The following is an 18,572-nucleotide window of genomic DNA, read 5'->3' on the forward strand; positions in this document are numbered from 1 at the left end:
TAATTAATATTGAAATCATAATGAAGCTGATAGGAACAAAAGGTTGAGAAGGCAACAGTGCCCATCCCTGGCCAACAGGAAATGTATGACACATCTCCAATTAGAATGGAATAATGAAAGTCCAAATTACCAGCATAAAGAAGGACAAAATTAGGCAATAACATCCAAACCTCCTGACAACTTCTTCTGAGCTGCATGGCTCCTGGCAGAGCGTGAAGGAGGGAAATTCATGCCAGAAATAGAGTAACCGCGGATCTGGGAGGAATTTTTGTGAAGCATTGCTAAAGGAGAAAGGATGGCCTGCAACCTCTTTTGGAATTTTTCTCTGTGTTCTTCCAAGTAGAATTAGCATTAGCCAGGGGCCTTTGGATCAGGCTTTCTTTTATCTGCAACAACAACAGAAACAATCCACACCAACCCAGGTGTACAGCTTAGCTCTGCCTAAGCCCAAGACCTGCCTCTTGACCAGCACTCCTCACACCTGAACCAGAAGGGTGAGGGGCCTGTCAGTGATGTCATCTCTGTAAGGGCCCCCATGAGAACACACCATCGTCCAGCCTGTCCTGTCTGAAAGTCCAGCCTCTTGGAGAAACTCCTCGCAGCCCTCATAGGGATACAGTGATCCCAAGAGTGAGGCTGCTCTCCAAGGTGCTGACAGGGCCCTTCAGGCTGTCTGGTGACCAGCAGCCCACAGGCTGCTCAGCAGCAGACTTTGTGTCTTCTGACACCCGCTGCCTGACCTGACCCCTCCCAGGTCACCTGTGGAATGAGACCCTTCCTGGGCAGGTAAGGCTCTCACGTGTTAGTGCTCTGTTATTGGCCCTTTAATATCTCCTTATTATGAGTCCAGCTGATACCTGAAGACCAGACACTTACTCATAGCAGCCACAGGCTGGAGGCATAATTTCGAGATCCGCATGAACTTATATTTATTTCTCTGGGAGCATGTACAAGTTCATCTCCTGCTGAGAAACTCGACTGGCCTCGGTGGCTCTGGAAGCCACAATCTACTGACACAAGACAATCGCAAGGGCAGAAAAACACAACCTTGTTTGGAACAAGGGGTTTGCAGAGGTAAACTTTAAAGATCTCAAGAAGAAATCATCCTGAATTAAGGTAACCCCAAATTCAATGACAAGCACCAGTATGAGAAAGTAAGGTCATTCAGAGACACAGGTAAGAGGTGACAAGGGAAGCAGAGATTAAAGTGAGGAGGCCATAATCCCAGGAATGCCTGGAGCCCCCAGAAGCTGTGCAAGGCAAGGGCGGACCCTCTTCAGAGTCGCTGGAGGAAGCGGGGCTGCCAATGCCCTCATTCAGGCTCCCAGCCTACAGGAGAAAAATTTCCATGTGTTAAGTCACCGCATTTGTATAACCTGTGACACCAGCCCTAGGAACGCAACATGTGTAGCAAAGGAATGTCACAGATGCCTTTAAGGACCTAGACTGGGGAGGTTGTTGGGCAGGTCTACGTGAGGGGCAGAGGAGGGCTGCAGTCAGAGAAGAGGATGTGGTGATGGGATCAGGGGCCACGGGGAGAGGTGAAGGCGTCACACTGCTGACTTTGAGATGGAGAAGGACACAAGCTGGGAAGGCAGCCTGCCTCTGAAGCTGGAGGAGGAAGTGGCTCTACCAGCCTCTCCCAGGCTTCCCACCTCCAGAACCCAGGCAGCCACCAAGTTCATGGGGACCCTCCAATCACAGGGACTAACACACACACCTTCCAGGTGCTGTGGGCAGAAACAGGTCCTTTGTAGATCCAGAGTAAGCCATCATCAAGTGACTCCCTGACTGTCCCTGCCACCTCACCCACACAGTGTGGTACATGACATTAGAGTGACACTCAGGATGCGTGGGTCTGAGGGTCCTGGAAGGGATCTAACCCCCATATCCACTAGAGCGCAAGGAGTGGCATTGCTCTTCTACTTGCTGTTTCCTCGTGTGTAAACTCCAGGCCCTGATAGTTCTTAGCTTAAAGGCCCATGTGACAATGAAGTGAGTCAACAGTACAAATGTCCTTATTGTGTAGTACCTGGCACTTAATAAATGCTCAACCAGTGGTGCCCCTTTAATACTCATGTGCTGTTGAAAACTGCTAAGGGAACACGTTACATGCACTCCACCTTGGTAGCTCCTGGGGCTCTATATGCACTGCCCTCCACAAGCAGATGATCAAGACGTGTTACAGAATGGAATATCCTCAAGGGGGCAGAAGAAGGTGGACCGCAGGCCAGGCCCACATGTCCACTATCACCAAGTCCTATGGCTTTAGAGCTCTCTCCACCTCTCTTTGAAGATTTCCAGTAACAGGAAATTCAGTGGAGATGTCCCACAAAGACAAGAAAGCCACTCATACATAGTATCTCCTCCCACCTCCAGGAATCCCTAGCACTCATTTGTTTGAATATTCAACCAACATTTACTTGTTCCAGACACTGTGCTCAGGACTGGGAACAGCATAGACACAGCCATAGATACTGTGGCCCTACAACCAAGTAGAGGTTAAGATTTGTAGACGTGATCATGGACATGCGTATGCTCGTGGATCTAAATTTGCACATCTATCAGTGCAACATTGACATATGATGGCTCAATCACTTTGTGACTTCCATTAGATGTACATTCTCATTCAATTATTCCACAAATTCACACTGGGACTTCATCACACAGATCTAACAAACAGCAATCCAATTAGACATGCTCAGAATAGCTGGGCTGCCACCAGATGAAACCTCCACCAGAAGACACAGAGAGTAAAAGGCCGCTGCCCAAGGCCAGCTTACCTGGGCACCCCCCCCCCACCCCAGCATTTCCTTTAAACTAACCCTTGCCCTTTGCCTGTGGCTTAAAGCAAGGAAAACATTTTTTTAATCAACTGTCTTTTGAACTTCCAAAACCCCAGGTCTCCTCTAAGGGGCTTTCCAGGACTATTTTGATTGTGGTCCATTCTACCTCTATAGAAGGTAACTTTCCACCATATGGTTATCATCCCCATTTGTAGATAAGGATCTGAGTTCACAGGAGTTAAGCAATTTGCCCAAGGTCCTGTGGTAAGGAAGGTGGAGTTAAGATCTGAACCTCATCATCTGTCTGAACGCTTAACCAAAGAACTCACCACCTCTGCAGTCCTTCCTTTACTTTGAACTGAAAATGGTCCTTTTTAACTGCCACTTTAGGAACACAAAAAGCACAAATCTCCCTCTTCCACATGATGGCCCTTGAAAGACATAAAAGCGCCGTCACCATCTCACCCTGGGGCCTCTTCTTCTCATCACCAGGCTAAACACTCGCCCTTGCCGTAGTCTTTCCTCCTGTGATTTGATTTCAAGAACCCTTGGCCACCCAGACATTCTTTGGCAGAACACAATCCAATTTTCCAGTGTCCTCTTAGGGCCTGAAGGATGACAGAATGAAGTAGATCATTTGTTGCTCCTTTCTCTTTTTTGAGACCACAGTATGAGAAAAAACTCACTTTCATCTAAAATCTAAGATCGGAAAGCCAGCCTCCTAAGTATGACTTGAGGTGGCAAATGTCCCTCCACCTCCTTGGGGGAGACAAGAGGGAGTAGTAGGGACTGTGGTGAGCTGGGGGGTGCAGGCCTTACACAAAGGGTCTCCTCTACTCAACTACAGGTGCAGCCCACGTGGGCCCAAGGCCCAGGACCACATGATCTCATGATTTTTCATTAGAAACTGGAAATCCAAATTTCTGTGCCAATTTGTCCACTTTTACATGACCACAACAATTAAAGAATAAAAGCCAGCCAGCCACATGTACGTATACAATGCACGTACACACAGGTGTGCACGCACACACACACTCTCAAGCCGCATCCCCTACCTTTTTTTTTTTTATTATTATTATTTTTAACTTCAGAGTAATTGTTGACTTAAAACTTGACATTTATCCCCTCCAATCTTGCCCAATTAGGGTCAGGTTCCAGGTTTTTAAAATATTTATGCCTTTAGATTCTGTCCTTCGAAAGTCATTCCATCCCAGGTTGAAGAAGCTAATTTGTGCATTGCCATAATTTGCATCTTCCTGGATTCCCACTTCCTTGCCATCTCAATCCCAGACTCAGGCCACTGAACCCTCAGTGCATGCAGATCTTTAGGGACCCAGTAAACTCATCCTTAGGGCCCCATGGTGTTCTCTGTGCTGTGAAGGAGTAGCTGAGCAGCAGCCCCACAGATGGAGGGGCTCTCCTGAGGGTACTAACAACTGTACCAACGTCCAGGGCTGTCCCTAGTTTGAGGCTGAGGCCAGCACAGGGCTCTGTGAACACCTCCATCCATCTTAGAGTCATGGCAAAATTGACTATGAACATTAAGAGTGAAGCCACAGCCTATGCATCACAGCTGTCTAATTAAGTCTGGCCCACTGACACGAGCAGCAGGGACCGCCAGAGGACCTGTCCTACTGCAGGGCTGAGCTTCGTGATCTGTGGGCTCCATTTCACACCTAGAAGAGTAAACAATCATTTGCTAAAGAACTTGCTTTTTCATGAGGCTGCAATAGGCAAAATCTGTCCTCTTCCAAAACTGTATCTATCAGGAGGGACAGAGGATATTTTTGGTGGGATCCATGAACTTGAACTTGAACTGGCCTCCCTCCAGTGGGAGCTCTCCAGGCAGGAGAACAAGGATCCTGTGTGGGGCTCCACAGGAGGCTCTCAGGAGGGGACTGAGGGCTTAAGGAACCCACTGAGGGGAGTCACTTGTCTGGGTCCATGATGGCATAAGCACACAGAGCCATCTCCATTTGCCAGTGTCTGCTCCTGCTTTCTGGAAGGCGGGGGAGGGTGAGGATTGTGTGTGGCCAAAGGCACATTGTCCATGTTTTCATCCATGCACATGATCTCCTGCAAGCACTTGGTCCCCTGAGCTGAGAAGGTAAGGCCTGGGCTTGTTCCATCTCCAGGCACCAGGCAGGGCCGTGTGTCCATGTCTTAAGCTGGTCCAGCCTTCTTCTTATGGAGAATTAACGTTCCAAGCCCAGGAAACCACTGACACCAAGCTTGAGTTTCCTACAGACTCCTTGTTTTTCACTAGATCTCACAAATACACCATTTCTTCTTTACTAAACTGTCTCTAGACCAAGACACAGCCTCCCGCAGGTCGCATTGAGAAGAAATAAACCCCTCCGTGACCCTTTCTCCCTGGGGAACCCTGGAAGGCCTTCCTGTTGGCCATGAACAGTTTTGCTGAACACCTGAACCAGAGCTGGGAGAAGGTGAGGAAGGGCAGGGCTGGGCATTGACGTCTTCTCCTAAAACATGGGGACAGAGTGGACCCGAGGCCTCTTTCGGCACTCGGAGGAGGAAGGATCGTCCTCAAGACTGAAGTCCCTTCTCCCCAGGTCTTTGCTGCAAAAAGAAGCAGCAACCAATATACTTAGAAAAAATGGGCAGAAACACCCAATTTAGCAGTTCAAGGAGAACCCTGTGAAGACCGTGGAAAACTGAAAACATGGGCTGCTTCCCGGCAGAATTCGGAGTCAGAAGTGTAGCTAATTAGAATGAAGCACACAGTAAAAATGTCCCTTGGACAGACTCCCCAACTGACCTATATGCCTCAGGTTATATTCAAATTAAGCCAGGTAGCACAGGATGAGCTATTAAAAAATTTAATAGTCACTTATTTTAATGTTGCTAACAAAAATTTAGTACATCAGACTCATGAGTTTTATTACCCTGTAATGAGACCAAATCTGTTTTTAAGTTTGAAACAGGGAGGCATTTATTAACACCACATGCCAACCAGCGGGGCCAACCAGCCACTCCAAAACAGCTAGGCAGTTAAAGAAAATATATTAAGTAAATAAAATGATTGGGCACAGAGAGTTGGTATCAATTGAGATGTATGGGGACTGTTGATGCTAAGAGAACAGCACCCTGTGAGGAAAGAGAGGGAGGAGGGGGAGGGAGATAGAACTGAGCATGGGCACAGATTTGCCCTTGAGATTCAGGCTTGGAAGAGGGGAGCAGCTCGGCCACACGCAGCTGTTGTCTGACCCAGGTGTCTCTGATTCAGCTGTTTGCTGCTTAGTGAGGTCACTCTGGCCCACAACCCTAGAAGCACAGGGTGCTCACCAGATCTGGAGGCTGGGACACAGTGAGCCATGAAAGCCACATGCACTTGGGAGACAGGCAGACGAAGCCGTCACGTACCTTCACAATGTCCTCATCGGCCGACCTGCACTCCACAGCCTCTGACACATCCACCACGGAACTGTCCTCTTGAACCCCCAGGACTTTGACAGGGACCGAGATGGGCTTTCTGGTGAGAATGGCGGTGTTCAAACCCTCCATGTCCTGAAGGAGAGAAGAGGTGCCAGTGAGCGAGCTTGGATCCCAGGGAGCGGGGTGAGGCCAGCCAGCACCGCCTCTGCCCTAAGAGCCTACAGGGATGCAGCCATGTGAGGTGGGGTCCAGCCAGACTGATGGCCACACCTGGCAGCCAGACCCTCTCCTGGCACCCAGCCTCTCGGGGAGCACTGAGCTGCTCCCTCCTCCACCTCCTCCCAAACCCTGCACCTCCTGCATCTGTCAGGCTCACACCGGCACAGGATTTCTCCCAGCATTCTCCAGGGCTCAGTCTGAGGGTCCTTTGGGCAGTGACTGCCTGTTCTGGGCTTAGTACATGCTTAGTACACAGGGAGCACATGCTTCATTTTTGTTTCAAATGAAGAAAGACAACAGCACAAAGAGCAAAGGAGAACTTGTCACATCATAAACCTCTGCACACCTGGGCTGGGCACCATGGCCCCTCCCTCACCTCTCAGGACCCCAGAGATTCCCCTGCAAACCCTGATGACCCCTGGGGGCTTGTGGGTTCTGTCTTCCTAATTCATCTCCATCTGTCAACTTCCTGCTCTCACCTCTCCCAGCTCCCCTGCCCTCCCAGCGCCTCTGGCCTGGACAGCTACGCTGGCCCCCAGGTTCTCCCTGGGTCTCTCTTCACAGGGCTCAAGATCTCCAACCCAGACTATCTCTCTGCCAGATCAAAACTCCTGGAAATTGCCCTACTGTTCTTAAGGTAGGGTCCCACTCACAGAGGAGGGCCACCTGGGCCTTGCCCACCTCCCGGTCCTTCTCCTGTCCCCTTCTCTCTGTCCCCTGCACAGTCCAGCCTTCTCACAGTCTGGGGAGCTTCTGCCCCATGTTACCTCCCATGCAGAGGTTCCCTGGTCTGCAAACAGGGACAAACAAGCCCCTAGTCCACAGGGAGCTTATGGACATTGAACAGGCCATCTGTGCCCACCTCAGGGCGGAAGGTGCTGTGAGCACAGTCTTCCATGCAACTGCTACAGTGGAGCTCAGAATGTTCACTCAATGAATGAGCTAAAGAGCCACCTCAAGGATGACCTCAAGGCTACACCTCAAGACCACGGTGGAGAAGCTACTTCCACACAAGGCTGGAGAGGAAGGCCAAGCAGACAGCCGGCCACGGCTGCACAACTCAGCTCAGCAGCAGAAGTCCACAGCATTGGCTCAGCTCCCCCAGGAGGGTCCAACAGGCTGTTGCCATCACTCCTCTCCCCAGTCCCTGCCTCAGCCCAAGCACTAGGCAGGTCCCACACTCCATGTCCTCAGTTGGCCCCCCACTCTCCATTCGAAATCAGGAGAGGGGCAAGAGAGGAGGCGGGCCTTGAATGATAGCCACAGCGGCCACTGAGACTGAGCTACTAGGAGACAGGGTGTGTTCTAAATGACTGGCATGCAATTAATCATTCTCTGTGTTTCCCCAACAACCCTCCCAAGATAGTAGGAGTTTTAGTACCATTTTATACATTATTGCTTTGCAGTGATATTAAGCCTGTAAATAATAGCTACTTTTCAAGAGAAAACATCAAATTTGTAAGGAACATGTGGGAAAAGTGGCAGCCCAATCCAACAGGGTGGTAAGTCAACCTTCTTGTTTGGACATGTGTTCTTTCCTCAGGGTGAGGTTGGTTGGTTGCTTGATTGATTGATTGATTATTTATTGGTGCAAGGGATTCCACCCAGAGGTGCTTAACCACTGAGTCACATCCCCAGCCCTTTCTTTTTATTTTTTATTTTGAGACAGAGAGTTTCACTAGGTTGCCTCCAGTCTCATTAAATTGTTGAGGCTGGCTTTTAACCTGTGATCCTCCTGCCTCAGCCTCACGAGCCACAGGAATTGCAGATGTGTGCCACCACACCCAGCTTGGGATGGGGTCTTGAAGAGATAATTTCAAAATAATGTAAACAAGTTAAGCCTCTCTAAAATCCTAAAGCAGGTCCCTACGTACCCTTGGCACACTGAGAGAGCAATCACCATGTCCAATATCACATCAAAACAATGATCTGGTCACGGAAACTGCTAAACATCCACCATCGACCACAGAACAAGTCTTTTCTGCTCCATCTGCGGAAGCCCCAGGTCCAATGCCTACAGAGCATCTCACACTCCTCTGTGGAAGGCCCTTCTGTCCCTTGAGGGCGATACCAAGGGCAAAGTCACAATAAGTCCATAAGAAAACTCTCTTCTCCATAAAAGTCACAAGAAAACTGGCAAACACTGTCAAAATAACTTTCCCTGGGCTCTGGAGATGCCCCAAACTCTTGTACGACTGGGAAAGCATTTATGCAAAAAATAGAGGCCAGGTCCTAGTCAAACACAGAGATCTTGGTGGCATTTTAACTTGAGGCCACTCCCCCAGTCTACAGCTCTGTGATGGCTTTGAAGCATGACACCACCTTCCCAGTAAAAGCCAGCAGTGTGGGCACCACATGGACAAGAACCCCACCAGAGACCTTTCCCACCCGCATTCCCAAACCACCCACGGTACACACCTTGTCTGTGGGTTCCCTGGAGCACCTCACTGGCAAGGCTATATGTGGCCTGGCTCTGGGCTCATCTTCTCCCTGGAGACATGTGTCAAAAGCAATTACAGGTGACTGTTCACCTGCACAGCTCTCTGAGGTGTGGAGAACACCTCATCAAGTAGATTAGAGGGGAGAGATGGGCAAGGAGATGACCACAGGGCTTTGGAAGACTGCGACATGTTCCTGAGAATGCATAATTTGGCCATGCTTGTCCAATAGCTGTGCATGTGCCCAGAGTGCACCCACCTCCAGGAAGGGCCAGGGCACCCTGAGCTCCACCCCCACTGACTCGGGCTCGTGAAAGTGAAGGCAAGTGCCAGGTGCTGAAGGAGATCCCATCACGGGCTGCCCAGCAAGCTGGCCTGTCCAATGGAACTCCACTGAGTCATGAGAAGGATGGAACTGACATAGACCACAATAGAGATAGGCCTTAAATCATTATGTTTAGAGAAAGAAGCCCGGACACGCATCTGAGGATTCCATGTGTGTGAAATGCTGCTGGAAGAAGGGGTTTCAAGGTGGAGAGGAAAGAAAGCAGAAGCTCAGAGAAACGGCCGATTCACAGACTGAGGCTAGGACTGTCAAGGTCATGAGCCAAAACACCCAGAAACTAACAGTGTGCTCAGAAAATGTCAAATGGACACAGGAGACAGGTGAAAGTGCCGCTGCAGAGCCAGGACGGTTCAGCATCACCGCAAGTGGTCCCAGAAGGTGATGATGAACTTAGGATGAGTCCACACCAACACCACTGGGAAGCAGAAGCTGCATCCTTAGGGTCGAACTCCAACCAGTAAATGAGGAAGGAACGGCAGAAGGAGACCACCACCTCTGCGGCCACCATTTGTTACCACAGCTGTCCAGGCAGAATCATTCGTGGATTCGAGTAGTGATCAAAAGTACAAGGAACGGGATATCTGCACAGCGCAAAGGACCTCTGTGCAGGAGACGCACTCACTTCAAAAAGGAGAAACGGCAGCTGTGTGGTGCGGACGCTGCACACACCAGCCACTCCAGGCCATCAGTGACATCACTAGTGACATGTGAATAGACCCCATGTCCTGCAGAGGAGGAGAGGTGAGGCTGGTGAAGAACAAGGGCCAGGCCAGCCCGGACTGCACAGTGACTGCTTGGTACCCTCCAGTGCATCTTGGTCTAAGGACAGAGACCAGGGAATCCTTCCAGATCAAGGGGCACAGATACAACACATGATCCCGGAGTTTGGTTGGTTGGTACAATGGACACTAGTGGGCCAAGAATAAGAATAAAGCCCAGGGACGGGAAAATTCTTTGTGTTGACGTTCATTTCCAGATTTTAAGATTTCACTCTTCCTTTTTAAGGATTCTGGGGAAATTCACACCAAAGTATTTACAAACTACCTCATATGTATAACTTACTCTTGAACACTTCATTAAAATAATATTAGGTGTTTATGTTGAGAGAGAGAATATTGATATTTGGAGGATTTTAACAAAGGTATTTGGGAAATGCATTTATACAGATACAATCAAAAGAACCAAAAGAAAATAGAATAAAGATGAATTGATGGGGCTGGGCTGTGTCTCAGGTGGTAGAGAGCTCACCTCGAATGCACAGGTTCAAACTCCAGCACCACCAAAAAAAAAAAGAATTAATTAAAGATAAACTGATGAACAAATGCATAACAATACAGAATATAAGTCACCTAACAAACAGAACTAATGACAATTAATTTCTCTTAAACCCTTACATAAGTGATAGGCACAGGCCAAATGATTTACATGCACTTGCTGTTCATAATAATGCATGTTTATAATACAGAGAATGATGTGTATCAATACATGATAAAGCACCAAAAACTGCCTTGGACCTTGTAAGTGCCTGATACATTTTAACAGTTCTTATTAACATCTTACTTCATCCTCAAACATCGCTATTGCAACACCGCTATTGAAGGGTTACTATTTGTATCCCCATTTTACCAGAATCACACTGCTGCTAAGTGAGGAGCCAGGACGGGAGCACATGTGATCTGCCACAGAAGCCACCAACTGGCTGCCCTGCAAGTCTGCTCAGCTCCTTGCCTATGCAACGGACCTTGCTATCCCACTCTTTTGCCTAACTCAAAAGAAAGCTTGAAGGATCAAAGATAGATTTATAGAGACTTTAAATTTAAAACCTCTACAAAGATGTTATATGCATGTGAACCTTAATTTTTAGTCACAGCCAAGTGTCCCCAGAGACCCCTACCATAGCCTTGTGTGGCTTTCATGTGCTTCCCCCAGTTCCTCCCCCAGCCTGTGGTTCTGGACCACAGCCCTGAGATCTGGCCACCTGCACACCCAGGTCCCTGGCCCAAGAACACTGGCCTTTAGACAGGAATCTAATCTGACCACACTTAGGTGGCAGACACCCAAACTCATTCTGACAGCTGCAAGGCGATGTGAACTTCACCCAGAGAGGAGCAAAGACACTGGCTTCAATTTAAATGAAGGATTTCAGTCCCATTGTTGTGCATTATGTAACTCTGAAACCAGCCCTTCTCCCCTGCCCAAAGCACCCAAGGGATATTTTTAGATTCGGATAATTTATTATCCACAATGCAGTAAGAGATTGCAAAATTCAGCTCTTTATGAGTTCTTGAATAACACAAAGAAAGGTATTCCTAACAGGCCGGTGCACAGAGGGTCAGGAGGGGCTCATACATGTTGTCCTAGGCCCCAGCAGGCAGCTGTGGAGGGAAGGTCCAGCCCTTGAAAGGGGCTCCCAGCTGCTCACCAGAGTCCAAGATGGGTGTTTCCACCCCAGTAGCTACGGGTGGAGGGTGTGAGTCTCCCTAGCTGGTGTGAGAAGAGGTCGCCAGCAGGGCGGCTGCTAGTCCAGCATAAATAGCCCAGTCCCTGCAGCCTCTGCACTGGCAGGGGGTGGGCCCTGGACCCTTAAAGCCACAGCTCTGAACTACAGCAGCAGGGACCACACTTCTTTCTTCCCACTGTCTCCCACACTGCCCCCCACACTGCCCGAGGTGGAACAAGATGCCAAATGCTGAACCCTGGTAAAGCTGCCCAACGTGACCCAGGGACCATCATCCATTGGAAACCTCCCTCCTCCTCATCCCCATCACCTTGGGAATGGTGATGAGGTGCCAAGTCACCATTTTATACAAAATGGACTTGTCCCCCACCAGTCACCATCGATTGGTCCAGGTAAAGCATGTGGAATGGGGCTGAAGAGATCTCAGCCTCTCTGACTCCTTTCCATAAATGAAGACATTAACTAAAGGGCAGTTGCTGGGCATTTCCTCCCAGCAGAGTGGCCAAGGCAAGAGGTGGAGAGGTGGGTGAAACACTGGCAGGGAGCAGGCTTCCTGCAGAGCTCCGGAAGTTGGCCCTTCACAGCCTTCTGATTCCAGGACATGTCATGTCCTTGTCAAGAATTCACCTGCAGAGCAGCTTCCACGGGTCCTATCTGGTTTCTGCTCTCACCAGAGTCATCCTTCCCCAGGGGCTCAGCCATGCCAGTGTCCTTTGCTCCCTGAGTCCTGCAGGGGGACAGAGGAGCTGCACCCCAAAGGCTCCAACTTTCCAAAATGACACCAAAGTTGTGATGTCCTCAGTTTCTCAAATGCTTCACTTGACCAGCTGGAGATGGACACGGGATCCTGCACCCTTCCCCGGAGGCCCCACATCCGTGGCAGGACAGCAGGCCGGGTTGACATGGACGGCCCTCGATTTACAGCCAGGAGATCTGTCTGTACCATAGATTTCCTAGTGGCCCCGGGCCAGCAATCCTCTCTTCTGTAAAGTGGGCAGTAACATCCAACCTGGGCCAGAGCAGAAGAGCAGAGGCTCCCACAGGCACCGTTAGCCAAGCTTGACAGAGACAGGGAGGGTGAGAGAGAACCGTGAGGCCCAGAGACAGAGACCGCCACGGAGATGGGGCACAGGAGCCAGGGAGGTGCAGGATCACGGAGGCCAGCTCTGGCCCCACTCCCAGCCTGCTTCCTCCTCCACTCCACCTCCATGGGTCCTGTGCAGCCCACACCAGCTCCAACACTGACAGCAGCCTCCTGTGCCTTCTCTCCTTCCCCTCGATGGGCAGGCCACTAACGACAGCGTAACCTGTCGACTATTTCTCTCTTGTCTGAAAAACTCTCATCCAGTTTGAGCTGAATTCAAATTTAAAACGAATCCCAGTTGCCACCGGACTAGCAAGCAAATGACACCTGCTCCATTAAAACCTAAAATATAGGCTGAGGGCACCAGTGAGAAGACACTTAGCACTGCTGAGTCCTGGGCTGGCAGGGGTAGCCTTACTTAAATATGAATGAACTCCCTGATAGTGCTGTGAACTGGCCTGGGCTTGGTGACTGCAGGGAGCAGGGGGAGCCCTGGAAGGAGGCTCCACTGATTGTCGATCCTTCAGTCAGGCCACTGGATGGGTGGGTGGATGGGTGGATGGATCCATGGTTTAGAAAGGAAGAGAGGGGAGGTGAGAGAGGTGGAAGACTAGAAAAAGAAGGAACGAGGAAGAAGGGAGGGAAGATGGAGGGAGAGGGAGACTATGGGCAAACAAGTATGGTCCTAAAGAGAGAGAGGAACAGACAGAGAGAGAGAGAGAGATGGAGTGAGACAAAATGGGAAAGGACAAAGGGACCTGGACAAACTGGAGGGGACAAATCCAGAGAGCTAGCAGAGCCACCGGGGGAGGCAGACCAACCGGGCTTGCAGGCAGAAAGACAGAGACACCGAGGAGGAGCCAACCAGGAGACTGGGACCTCGCAAGCCAGAGGCCTTCTGCTCTAGAGAAGCCGAGAGGCGGGTGTGTGGACCGGCTGTCCCAGGTCAGCCCGCTGTCCACTGTGTCCTGCAGAGGTTAGGCTGATGTGGCTGAGCGAGGCCCAGCATGGAGCAGCGCCTAACTTGGCCCCTCAGCCGGGGAAGTCCAGCAAGGACCCAACACTCGTGTCCCTGAGGTCTCCTGGTGGGAAGCAGCTGATCTCAAAAGCCAGCTGCTGAGCAAACACTTGGGGGCTGCCGGGTGCGCAAGTGCAAAGGGTCAGGACAGAATGCAGGGACACATTCCCAGGACTGTGGGCGCCAATTACGTCTCCCAGGCTTTATTCACATAATCCACAAACAAGTCTGTGGGGAGGAGCCAGAGCTCTGATTTTACAGATGAGAACGCAGAGGCATGAAGATCTCAGCCAAGGTCAGAAGACTGAGCGCTGCACCTGCTACCAGCGCCCAGAGCCCAGGCCTCACCCCTGTGCTGTTCTGCTCCTTAGGAAAGACCCACAGCAGCACCTGGAGAGCCAGAGACGTGGAGCCAGGTGTGAGGCGAGTCTCTGCATCTTGTTAGTCTTCAGAGAGGGTCTTTCTCAACCCGTCCCGCTCTCCGTTAGTTCTCCATGTCATCTGCTTTAGTCATCAGACCTGCCATAATCTGGAAATTATCTGACCTGTTTGCTTGTCTCTTTAATCTGCCCATCTCACTGAAAGTGATTCACAACTTCCACTTCCATCGATGGACCGATACCAGAATTGGTCCAATGGCCATAAGGCACAGGGAACTAGAGAAGTGATGGATCTTACTGTGTGATGAAAAACTCCACCTCGCTGCCTGCTGGTTCCTCACTGGACCCCAGTATCTACTCCCAGCGGACACTTGTTCTGAAGGCAGGAAAGAACCAGAAGCAAGGGAAACACAAGAGGGAGGGGAGGGAAGGGGACCCACCGGGTTCACTGGCCAGCGGCAGGTCCACCTCTCACCCCACCTGGAGGGGCCACTGCAGTCCTGAGGGCCAGCTCTTCTCTCATGGCGGAGCGCCAGCGTCCCATACTGACCCTGGGAGGATCAACCCTGGCTGGCCTCTCCTGAGCATGCCTGGACCTCGAGCTCTCCTTCCCCACAGTGCTCCTCCTCCTGCAGGAGCCAGCAGGTGGCACAGTGGCTCAGGGTGGCCCTGGTCCATGTCCTGCTCTGCCACTTAGGACCGTCACCCAGACTTACTCTGACTCAGTTTCCTTATCCATAAGAGGTGGTTGGTCACTGGACCTCTAAAGTGGACTGAGTGTTGATGTGGGTGATGCAGGTAGGACTCAGGACCTGCTGGGCCCTGGGCAGCTGCCCCGAAGGGTCGCTGGTTTCACGACTCCCATCATGACTTTTCTCCACACATTCTTCCAGACTCTCGAAGGCCCAGCCTCCACGTGTGGCCTTCCTGACTGACAATTTCTCCCAGGAAGACAAGCTGCTTTCTCCACTGACTGTGTCCACAAAGTGCCTTATAAATGCCTCCTCCTGGGACACCCATCACCTGGCTGTCTTGGGTGTGGTTTTGTGTATACTTTTGGTTTCCTGGAGCTAGCACAAGCCTGTAAACTTTAGAGTGTTTAAACAAATTAATGAACACCACAATGTGAGAGCGCGGAGTCTGAGTGGGAGAGGGAGGGGAAGGCAGGCCACAGAAAACTCCCCAGCCCTCCCTCCTGGGCCTCACCAACCCCCTTCAAAACCAAGTGCCACCTCAGAAGAGCCTGGCTAATTAAGAACTTTCGTGAACAATCTATCTGTCACCAGAGAAACCTGCAGATCCTAACAGGCGAACCTGACAGAAGACTGTCCCAGTTTTTCCACTCACAACATCTTAGAATTTCTATCTTGGGAGGAGCTGAGAGAAGGTAGCAAGAAGCAGAACTCGATGAAAATTACATGCTCGTCTCCATGTTTTTTTTCCACATTGAACCTGGCAAGACCAAATATGCGGTGTCAGTATTGAAGCCATCCTTCCAATCCGTTTGATAAATCATGCAGCACCTTTTCCTTACTAGACCTAAGTATTAATATCTAAAATAAGCTGTTTGCCATATTATTATAATTCAAACTAAGTCTACCATGTGCCCCAGCATTGGGAAAAGAGTTTCAGGACTGAAGTTCATGAAACAGCAGGCGGCAGACCTATTTTTGTCTCCACAGCTGAATTATATCAAATCCAACCGTATCCTTTCTTCATCCGAGTTTTGAAGCACATGAGTGGGCTTGTATTTCAGTGTCCCTGGGAGGCCATAGCAAGTGGCCACAATCTTGGCGACTTAGAATGACAGAAACATACTTGAAAGGCTGGGGTACCAGCTGGGCCACAATCACCCAGAAAGAAGGCTCAGTCTCTCCATGTTGGTGGCTCCCAGAGCGCCTTGGCCTGGGGGGGGCACATGGTCAATACCCACCTCATCTCCATGTGGCCTTTGGCCTGAGCTTCTCCTCTGGGTATCCCAACTGTCCCTTTGCTCATAACGACAGTGGCTGCTGGAGAAGTCCAGGATGGGATCTTCTCACATCTCTAACTGAGAAGCCTCCGTTTCCAAGTGTGTTCCCATTCGCAGGTACCAGGGGGACATACCTTTGGATATACCTTTTGGGGGGCCACTGTGAGGGCTTGGTTTTCTGGAGTATATAAAGCAAGGCACAAAATGGCAAACCTTGACCTTCACCTTGTTAGGAAGACAAAAATAGTGATAATCACATGGCTCTTCCTGGAATGAAAGTCCAATCTTTCTCTTTCTTTAAAAAAAAAAAAAAAATTGCCCAACACTTCAGGGAAATTAGTGCAACATTTGCATATTTTCCTATCAAATTCAATATTCAGTTTGCAAACGAGCAACTGCCTATTGACTGGACCTCCTCATGTGAAGATGAAGTCACAAGCTTCAGTCATCTGTATACCCTGAAAGCTTGCACAGGTCTCACTTTTTGTTTTCAAAGAATCAACTTAGGAAACAGTTGGTGGCTGTCTCTGAGAAACAGGAGGATTAACGTAGCTGTCCCCAAGTAGTTACTCTGTCCAACCTCATCAATGGCACATGTGTCTCTAAAACATGCCCCTGGTGGAACCTAGGGTCCGAGACAGCTGTTTGATGACACCCTGCTCAGACCACCCATGGGCCAGGAAGCAGTATGGATGCCTGGTGGCTGGTGGCTCTGCCTGCCTCCCCCTGAAGACGAGGGTGAGAGAGTTTGTGGTTCCATGAGAGCAGGAAGCCAAGTGCGGTTCAATGATTTCCTTCTGGGTTGCTGCTCCCCAAATAAGCTCCTTTTGAAGGCGAGGGGACAGATGAGCTATTTTGGATATTTGATTTGAGCTAATCCTGTTACTAGACAAAGAAAAAAATCTATGCCCTGAATACTGCAAATTAAGGAGCTGTGTTTGCTGTTGGGAATGCAGGTAAAGCGGAATAGCAGCAAAGAGACAGTCCCTGAACCCCGTAATTTAGACAATGCGCTGTCCATGGGTGCCCAGTGTTTATCCAATTTGTACATTGATTTGTCATCACAGACTTTGGAAATCATTTCTGAAGGATCAAAAAAAAAAAAAAAAACCCAGAGATAGAAGACAGAGTGGCCTATTATTTCAAGAAGATGGGCACTGGCTATATCTAAGGACAAGAAAAGTCTTGCCCCTCATCTGCTTGGGGCACTGGGGAACTTGACCCCTGACCCCTCTCAGGCCATGTTCTCCTGATTGGGCCTGAGCCCACCCCTCCAGCAGAAATGCTTCCAGGGCACTGGCTGACAGCCGACCAGTATCCAGCATTCCTCTGGCCTCAGTGATTGGTTCAAGGTCTAGCACATGACCCCACCTGGTCCAATAAGATGGGGCCTTTTGCAACTCCTACTGACAACCTGGTCCCTAACCCAGTGCCCTCAGGGGTGCCAGCATGACCCTCTCAGCTGGTCTAAATTAGGGTGAAACCTAGAAACCTGGCGGGGCTGCAATCTAAAGTTAGGACGGTGGCCCAACAGCTCCCCTGAGAAGGAACTGAAGATCTACTCCTGTCTCTTCTCAAATGTCCAGGCAGACTTGGAAGCCCTCTGCATAAGGGCTGGGCCACACTCAATCACTGCCTAATTCAGGTGGAATTACCCATCAGTGTGGATATTTGCACCCCCCATTCCAATGTTGAAGTTCTAACCCTCAACTGTGGAGACTTTGGAGATGAGGCCTTTGAGGAAGAAAATAGGTTGATTAAGGTCACAAAGGTGGGGCCAATATTAGTGTCCTTATAAGAAGAGACAACGGAGAAGTCACAAGAGCACACAGCCAGATGGCAGCTGTCCAGGAGCCTGGAGAAGGGCTCGTGACCAAACCTCCCTCACCAGCACCTTGACCTTGGACTGCAGCCTTGGTAATAGAGAGGAATAAGTTCCTGCTGTGCAGACACCTCCTCGGTGACGCTTTGCTGAGGTAGCTCCAGAGGACCAACACAGGATGTCAGTTTCAATCAGAGACTGGCCAGCCCTCCTGTGGGTAAGGACGCCTGCAGGCAACCACACCCATTTGCACAGCCAGCTTGTCCAATACCTGCACGCCTCCCCCTCCTGAGGGCAGCTGTGACTCACATCCCCCGCACACCCTTCCTCACATCAGCTGCAACAGCAGAGTCTCAGCACCCCGGGGGCCAGCAGGAAGGTGAGGCCATCCCCCCCACACAGAGGAAGAGGCTGAGACTCAGAGAGGACAAAGTGGTGATGAAGCCGCCCAGTCAAGAGCCCCTCTTCTCTCTTCTGGGTGTTTATTTCTTCTGGGACATTTTTCTTATTACTTATTTAAAGCAGAGCTTGGAAAGATCGTGTGCACAATCACAGCACCCGCACCATGCCGTGTGGTGGGGAGACTCCGGGCGGCCCTCTTCACGTTTTCATTAGTGCGTGACAGTCTCTCTCAGTGGTGGGTCCTCCTGATG

General features: G+C 50.3%; 1 pseudogene; it reads right to left on the reverse strand.

Annotated features, from left to right (window-relative positions):
* LOC139704789 (transmembrane protein 132B-like) overlaps positions 1-6,296 on the reverse strand; it is a 39,389-nt pseudogene extending 33,093 nt beyond the window's left edge.
* Between the last annotated feature and the right edge of the window lie 12,276 nt (positions 6,297-18,572).

The sequence above is a fragment of the Marmota flaviventris genome, chromosome 1, assembly GCF_047511675.1.
Source record: "Marmota flaviventris isolate mMarFla1 chromosome 1, mMarFla1.hap1, whole genome shotgun sequence".
NCBI classification, from domain to species: Eukaryota; Metazoa; Chordata; class Mammalia; order Rodentia; family Sciuridae; genus Marmota; species Marmota flaviventris.